The sequence below is a fragment of the Mesocricetus auratus genome, unplaced genomic scaffold (genome assembly GCF_017639785.1).
Source record: "Mesocricetus auratus isolate SY011 unplaced genomic scaffold, BCM_Maur_2.0 Super-Scaffold_6730, whole genome shotgun sequence".
Classification (NCBI taxonomy): Eukaryota; Metazoa; Chordata; class Mammalia; order Rodentia; family Cricetidae; genus Mesocricetus; species Mesocricetus auratus.
The window spans coordinates 94,364,642-94,373,916 of record NW_024429184.1 but is presented as its reverse complement, the minus strand read 5'-3'; the positions used below and the strand labels follow the sequence as shown (position 1 = coordinate 94,373,916).

At 41.6% G+C, this 9,275-nt stretch overlaps 1 non-coding gene across 1 annotated transcript; it reads left to right on the top strand.

The window, feature by feature from the left end:
- The first annotated feature begins 3,917 nt into the window (after positions 1–3,917).
- Positions 3,918–4,024, top strand: LOC121139094. The gene has a single exon (XR_005875930.1). It is a non-coding gene; the product is annotated as a U6 spliceosomal RNA (small nuclear RNA).
- The last annotated feature ends 5,251 nt before the right edge of the window (positions 4,025–9,275 follow it).

Genomic DNA, 9,275 nt, shown 5'->3' with positions numbered 1-9,275 from the left:
AAGTTAATATATTATCAACAATAGCTACACAGAGAGAGAGAGAGAGAGAGAGAGAGAGAGAGAGAGAGAGAGAGAGAGAGAGAGAGAGAGAGAGAGAGAGAGAAGGGATAAAGAGAAAACATCTGCTGTTTTCTTCAGTTGCTCCTCCACCTTGCTTTTTGAGATACAGTCTCTCCATAAGCTTGGAGCCCCCTAACTCAGCTAGACGGTCTCACCAGCAAGCCCCAGGGATCTTTCTCTCCCCATACTCCCAATGCTGGGTTTCAGGCTTGTGTCACAAGACATGGAGTTCTATGTAGGTGCTCTGGATCCCGATGCAAATCCTTCCATTAGCACAGCAAGCACATACCTGACTGTGCCCTCCTAGCCCTCTTGTGAATACAGTTCTATCAGGCCTCTCACTTCCTAAACATAACACCAGTAGCACAGGCACTGAGATCGACAATTAACAAATGGGACCTTCTGAAACTAAAAAGTTTCTGTAAGGCAAAGGACACAGTCAACAAGACAAAAAGGCAGGCCACAGAATGGGAAAAGATATTCACTAACCCTACATCTGACAGAGGGCTAATCTCCAAAATTTACAAAGAACTGAAGAAACAAGTCCCCAAAACACCAAAGGATCCAATTAAAAGGTGGGATATAGAACTAAACAGAGAATTCTCAGTAGAGGAGGCTAAAATGGCCAAGAGACACTTAAGAAAGTGCTCAACATCCTTAGCCATCAGGGAAATGCAAATCAAAACAACTCTGAGATACCAGAGTTGTTTTGATTTGGGAAACACGAAAGAACCTAAAAGATATGCATATATGCATAGTACCCAAGAGAAGAGGATTGAGACAAGATCCTCTGAATGGATGGTGAACACAGCCAGGGGTGGGGGGAGTGGGACCTGGGAAGAAGAGAGGGGGTGAAGAGGAAGAGAGTTGGTCATGGGGGAACAAGAAGTTGAGGGGGTGGAGGTAGAATAGGGGGAAGAGGGAATCAAAGGATCGAATACAGATCAGGCACCAGAGTGACCTCGAGTGATCTAAAGAGCGACAGTGGGGAGGCCAGCATGGGACTGATCTGGACCCACCAAATGTGAGTGTCAGCGAGAAGGCCTGGGCAACCTATGGGGCCCTGAGCTGTGGATCAGTGTCTATCCCTGGTATACAAACAGTTTTCATGTGCCTATAGCACAAAGAGGGATGCTCTCTCATCCTGGACTCTTAGGGGAGTGCCTGGACCCTACCCAGAGTAAAATGACAGACTCTAGATATCCCCTATGTGGAAGGAATTGGCAATAGGGTGGGAGGGTGGGGGGGAAGGGGAGTGCGGGAGGAGGGGAGGGAGAGGGAACTGGGATTGACATGTAAAACAAGCTATTTAAAATTAAAATAAAAAATGATAAAAAATAAAGGTGACATAAAAATAAAAAAGAAATCAGGGAAACCTCACCCTTTACAATAGCCATAAACAGCATCAAATATCTGGGGATAATGTTAACCAAGGAAGTGAAAGACCTGTATATCAAGAACTTTGAGTCTCTAAAGAAAGAAATCAAAGAGGATACCAGAAAATGAAAAGATCTCCCATGCTCTTGGATTGGTAGGATCAACATAATAAAAATGTCAATCTTGCCAAAAGCAGTCTACAGATTCAATGCAATCCCTATCAAAATTCCTTCACAATTCTTCACAGACCTGGAAAGAACATTAATCAACTTTATATGGAAAAACAAAAGACCCAGGATAGCCAAAACAACCCTATACAATAAAGGAACTTCAGGAGGCATCACCATACCTGACTTCAAGCTCTATTATAGAGCTATAGTCCTGAAAACAGCTTGGTATTGGCACAAAAATAGGCAGGTAGACCAATGGAACCGAATTGAAAACCTTGATTTTAACCCACACACGTACGAACATCTGATCTTTGACAAAGAAGCTAAAACTATACAATGGAATAAAGAAAGCATCTTCAACAAATGGTGCTGGCATAACTGGGTACTGGTATGCAGGAGACTGCAGATAGATCCATGTTTATCGCCTTGTACAAAACTTAAGTCCAAGTGGATCAAAGATCTCAACATAAATCCAGCCACACTGAAACTTTTAGAAGAGAAAGTGGGAGATACTCTTCAACGAGTTGGTACAGAAGACCACTTCCTGAACATAACACCAGAGGCACAGACACTGAGATCGACAGTTAACAAATGGGACCTCATAAAACTAAAAAGCTTCTGTAAGGCAAAGGACACAGTCAACAAGACAGAAAGGCAGACCACAGAATGGGAAAAGATATTCACTGACCCCACATCTTACAGAGGGCTAATCTCCAAAATTTACAAAAAACTCAAGAAGCAAGTCTCCAAAACACCAAAGGATCCAATTAAAGGTGGGATATAGAACTAAACAGAGAATTCTCAATAGAGGAGACTAAAATGGCCAAGAGACACTTAAGAAAGTGCTCAACATCCTTAGCCATCAGGGAAATGCAAATCAAAACAACTTTGAGATACCATCTTACTCCTGTCAGAATGGCTAAAATCAAAAACACCGAAGACAATTTATGCTGGAGAGGATGTGGAGAGAGGGAAACACTCCTCCACTGCTGGTGGGAGTGCCAACTTGTTCAGCCACTTTGGAAAGCAGTATGGAGATTCCTCAGGAAAATGGGAATCAATCTACCACAAGACCCAGCAATTCCACTCTTAGGCATATATCCAAAGGAGGCAAATTCATACAACAAGGGCATATGCTCTACTATGTTCATAGCAGCATTATTTGTAATAGCCAGAACCTGGAAGCAACCTAGATGCCCCTCAACAGAACAGTGGATAGAGAAAATGTGGTACATTTACACAATGGAGTATTAGCAGAAAAAAAAACAATGGAATCTTGAAATTCGCAGGTAAATGGATAGCACTGGAAGAAACTATCCTGAGTGAGGTAACCCACTCACAAAAAGACAAACATGGTATGTACTCACTCATATATGGATTTTAGACATGGATCAGGATAGTGCCAGTCTGCACTTCCACTGACAGAGAGTCTGGGAAACAGGAAAGAACCTAAAAGATATGCATGGTACCCAAGAGAAGAGAAATGAGGCAAGATCCTCTGAACAGATGGGGAACACAGCCAGGGGTGGGGGGAGGGGGACCTGGGAAATAGAGAGGGGGAGAAGAGGAAGAGAGAGTAGAGGAACAGGAAGGTTGACTGGGGGGATAGGATAGGGGGAAGAGGGAAGCATAGGTTAGAAGACATATCAGGCACCATTGTGACCTCTAGTGATCTAAACGGATGACACCAATTGGCAAGCTAAGCAATAGTGTGGAGACCACCTTGAATGCCCACTCTTGATAGTGAACTTGATGTCCATCCGGGAGCCTCCATCCAGTGACTGATGGAAGCAGAGGCAAACACTCACAGTTAAATACTGAACAGAACCCAAGGAACCCAGCGACAGAGAGAGGAATGATGAGCAAACTGGCAAAGAATGGGCTGGCAAAACCAGCAGAGACAGCTGATCTGAACAGGGGAGAGCTCTTGGACCCCAGACCGACAGCTGGGAGGCCAGCATGGGACTGATCCAGACTCCCTGAATGTGAGAGTCAATGAGGAGGCCTGGGCTACCTATGGGGTCATAAGCAGTGGATCGGTGTTTATCCCTCGAATACTAACAGACATCGTGTGTTCACAACACAAAGAGGGTTGCTCTCTCTGCCTGGACTCTTAGGGAAGTGCCTGGACCCTACCCTGAATGAAATGATAGACTCTAGACATCCCCTATGGGGAAGGAATTGGCAATAGTGTGGGAGGATGTGGGGATGGTGGGGGGTGCGGGAGGAGGGGAGGGAGAGGGAACTGGGATTAACATGTAAAACAAGCTATTTAAAATTAAAATAAAAAAATTTATTCTAAAAAAAATAATGCTCGCTTCGGCAGCACATATACTAAAATTGGAACGATACAGAGAAGATTAGCATGGCCCCTGCACAAGGATGACATGCAAATTCGTGAAGCGTTCCATATTTTTACTATACCTGGCAAAGCTCTCAATCACTATAGATGAAGAAAACAAGATATTCCATGAAAAAACTAGAATCAAGCAATACATATCCACTAATGCAGCCCTACTGAAAGTTTTGGAAGGAAAACTCCAACCCAAGGAAGTTAACTACAACCAGAAAAACATAGGCATTAGAGAATCCCTCTCTGCTAACAGCCAAAAGAACAAAGTGGTGAAATTCCGCACATAATTCCACCAACAACAACCATTGCAAACCGAAGGATGAGCAATCAATGGTCATTAATATCTCTCAACATTAATGGCCACATACTTGGCAACATATCAAACCTCAGCAGCTACAAAAAAAAAATTGGAATAACTCCATGCATCTTATCAGACCACCATGCTTTAAAATTAGAATTCAACAACAACACAAATTGCAGAAAACCTACAAACTCATGGAAATTGAATAACGCACAACTCCACCATTCCTGGGTCAAAGAAGAAATGAAAAAAAGAAATTAAAGACTTCCTCAAATTCAATGAGAATGAAGACACAACATACCCAAACCTATGGGACACTTTGAAAGCAGTGCTACGGGGGAAGTTCATAGCACTAAGTGCCCACATGAAGAAACTGGAGAATAGTTTGAGAATTAACTGCACAGCTGAAAGCTCAAGAACACAAAGGAGCAAACTCCCCCTGGAGGAGTAGACACCAGGAAATAATCAAATTGAGGTCTGAAATCAATAAAATGGAAACTAGGAAAACAATTCAAAGACTCAATGCAACGAAGAGAAGGTTCTTGGAGAAAATCAACAAGATCGACAAACCTTTGTCCAAACTTACCAAACAGCAGAGAGTGAACATGCAAATTAACAAAATCAGAAATGAAAAGGGGAACATAACAACAGACTCTGAGGAAATCCAGAAAATCATCAGGTCATACTTTGAAAACCTGTACTCCACAAAATTTGAAAATTTAAAGGAAATGGACGACTTCCTGGATAGCTATCACTTGCCAAAACTAAATCAAGAACAGATAAGCAATTTAAATAGACCTATAACCCCTATGGAAATAGAAGCAGTCATCAAAAGTCTCCCAACCAAAAAAAGTCCAGGTCCAGATGGCCTCAGTGCAGAATTCTACCAGACATTCAAAGAACAGCTTATACCAATTCTTCTCAAAGTATTCCAAACAATAGAAGCAGAAGGGTCTTTGCCAAACTCTTTCTATGAGGCTTCAATAACCTTGATCCCCAAGCCACACAAAGACACAACTAACAAAGAGAACTTCAGACCAATATCCCTCATGAATATTGATGCAAAAATACTCAATAAAATACTGGCAAATCGGATCCAAGAACACATCAAACCAATCATTCACCACGATCAAGTAGGTTTCATCCCAGGGATGGGTCAACATACGAAAATCCATCAACGTAGTCCACCATATAAACAAGCTGAAAAACAAAAATCACATGATCATCTCACTAGATGCTGAAAAAGCCTTTGACAAAATCCAACACCCCTTCATGATAAAGGTCTTGGAGAGATCTGGGATAACAGGGACATACTTAAACATAATAAAAGCTATGTAGAGTAAGCCAACAGCCAACATCAAACTAAATGGACAGAAACTCAACGCAATTCCTCTAAAATCATGAACAAAACTAGGCTGTCCACTCTCTCCATACCTTTTCAACATGGTACTTGAAGTTCTAGCTATTGCCATACGACAACAAAGGGGGATCAAGGGCATACAAATTGGGAAGGAAGAAGTCAAACTTTCACTGTTTGCAGACGATATGATAGTTTACATCAATGACCCAAAGAACTCTACCAGGGAACTCTTACAGCTGATTAACACCTTCAGCAAAGTGGCAGGCTACAAGATCAACTCAAGAAAATCATTAGCCCTACTATATACAGATGATAAAAGGGCTGAGAAAGAAATCAGAGAAACATCACCCTTTAAAATTGCCACAAACAACATAAAATACCTTGGGGTAACGCTAACCAAACAAGTGAAAGACCTGTATCGCAAGAACTTTGAATCTTTAAAGAAAGAAATTAAAGAAGCCCTCAGAAAATGGAAAGATCTCCCATGCTCTTGGATAGGTAGGATCAATGTAGTAAAAATGGCAATCCTGCCAAAAGCAATCTACAGATTCAATGCAATCCCCATTAAAATCCCAGGACAATTCTTCACAGACCTTTAAAGAACAATAATCAATTTTGTATGAAAAAACAAAAGACCTGGGATAGCCAAAACAACCCTGTTCAACAAGGCAACGTCCAGAGGCATCACCATCCCTGACTTCAATCTCTATTATAGAGTTATAGTCCTGGAAACAGCTTGGTATTCACACAAAAATAGACAGGTAGACCAATGGAATTGAATTGAAAGCCCTGAGATTAATCCACAAACCTATGAACACCTGGTTTTCGACATAGAAACTAAAATTATACAATGGATTAAAGATAGCATCTTCAACAAATGGTGCTGGCATTACTGGATATTGGCATGTAGAAGACTGCAGATAGATACATGTCTATCACCATGCACAAAACTTAACTCTAAATGGATCAAAGACCTCAACATAAATCCAGCCACATTCAACCTGCTAGAAGAGAAAGTGGGAAGTACCCTTGAATAAATTGGTACAGGAGACAGCTTCCTGAACATAACACCAGTAGCACAAACACTGAGATCCACAATTAATAAATGGGACCTCCTGAAACTTAGAAGCTTCTGTAAGGCAAAAGATACAGTCAGCAAGACAAAAAGACAACCCACATATTGGGAAAAGATATTAAATAACCCCACATCTGACAGAGGACTGATCTCCAAAATTTACAAAGAACTCAAGAAGCAAGTCTCCAAAACACAAAAGGATCCAATTAAAAATTGGGGGACTGAACTAATTAGAGAATTCTCAATAGAGGGGTATAATATGGCAGAGAGACACTTGAGAAAGTGCTCAACATCATTAGTCATTAGGAAATGCAAATCAAACCAACTCTGAGATACCATCTTACTTCTGTCAGAATGGCTAAAATCAAAAACACCAATGACAGTTTGTGCTGGAGAGGATGTGGAGAAAGGGGAACAGTTCTCCACTGCTGGTGGGAGTGTCAACTCCTACAGCCACTATGGAAATCAGTATGGAGATTCCTCAGGAAAATGGGAATCAACCTACCACAAGACCCAGCAATTCCTTTCTTAGGCATATACCCAAAAGATACCCATTCACACAGAAATGATGTGTGTTCCACTATGTTCATTGCAGCATTATTTGTAATGGCCAGAAACTGGAAGCAACCTAGATGTCCCACAGCTGAAGAGTGGATAGAGAAAATGTGGTACATTTACACAATGGAGTACTACTCAGCAGAAAAAAACAATGGAATCTTGAAATTTGCAGTCAAATGGATAGCACTAGAGGAAACTATCCTGAGTGAGGCACCCAGACACAAAAAGACAAACATGGTATGTACTCACTCATATATGGATTTTAGACATGGATCAGGGGAGTGTCAACCTACAATCCCAGTGCCAATGAGTCTGGGAAACAGGGAGATTCCCAATACAGATGCATGATACCCCAGAAAAGTGGAATGAGGCAAAATCTCCTGAGCAGATTGGGAATATCAGGGGAGGAGAGAGGGAACCAGGAAAAACAGAGAGGGATAAGAGGACGTGAGAAGAAGTTATCGGGGAGCAGGAAGGTTGAGTTGAGGTAAGAATAGAGGAGAGCAGGATGAGACATTGAGTCATTATAGGCTTGAGGAGAGAGCTGACACTAGTGAGGTCTCCAGAGATCTATAAGGATAACACCAACTGGCAAACTAAGCAATAGCGAAGATACTACATTAATTGCCCCTCCTTGATGGTAAGGTTGATGACTACCTTTTATACCATCCTAGAACCTTCATCCAGTGACTGATGGAAGCAGAGACACATACCCACAGCTAAACACTGAAATGCACTCCTGGAACCTAGTGACAGAGATGGAGGAGTGATGAGCAAAGGGGTCAAGACCATGATGGTGAAACCCACCAAGACAGCTGACCAGATAAGGGGGAGCTCTTGAATCCCAGACTGATGCCTGAGAGGCCAACAGGGGACTTATCCAGACTCCATGAATCAGTGATGAGGCCACAGAAATCACTGGGGCCTTGGGTAGTGGATCAGTGTTTACCATGGTGTATGAATGATCTTTGGGAGCCCATTCCAAATAGAGGGATGTTCTCTCATCCTGGACACATGGGGAAGGGACTAAGTCCTGCCCTGGATAAAATGACAGACCTTGGAGATGCCCCCAAGGAGGGCCTCACCCTCCCTAGGGAATGATGTAGGGATTGGGTGGGGGAGTTGGGGGCTAGTGGAGGGACAAGGAAGGAGGGGTGGAAGAAGGAGCTGGGATTAACATATGAAGCATTCATTTTTCTAATTTAAATTTAAAAATTAAAAAAGATCATACAACAAAAAATTTATGCAATCATTAGAGATTTTGCATTGATAAACACAGGTGTCAATTGTTCTTCATTTTAATTTATTTTCAGTTTGAAAAAAAACTAGCCACATGCTGATTAAGTTCTCAGTCATTTGAAGGCACAAGCTGAAGGAAGTGTGCACAGATGGACAAGACATCTTGGTTTTAATATAGAAAACTCCAGTCAGGGAAAATGAAAGACAGTTGTTTATGTTTTGATAATTGCTAATAATGCTGGAGAAAGGACTTACACAGATTTTTGTATTATTTTCCCTTACTCTTCTTAAGTTTTAGTTTTTCATAACTAAGAGTTTATTTAAGAGCTAATAGATACCTGACCTAGTTTGCTTTCTATTGCTGTAATAAGCAGCATGACAGAAACTATTTCGAGGAAAGGATTTTTAGGAGCTTATACATTAAGTCACAGTTGTAGTGGAGGGAAGTTAGGGGGAAAACTAAAGCAGGAGCAGAGGCAAGATCAAGGGGAGGGTGTAGATTACTGCCTTATTCCACATAGTTAGATAATTTGCATTAGTATACAACCCAGGACCACCTGTTTAGGCATGGTACAACCACAGTAGCTATTAACACCCACATCCATCCTCAATTAAGGAACTGGCCAATAGGCATGCACATCATCAATATGATGGAAGCTATTTTTCAACTGAGATTTCCTCTACCAATAGAAACCTAATTTATATCTTGCTGACATAAAATAACCAGCACAACAGATATGGAAACTAGCCAACATCATAATATAAATAAAGCTACAGCATAA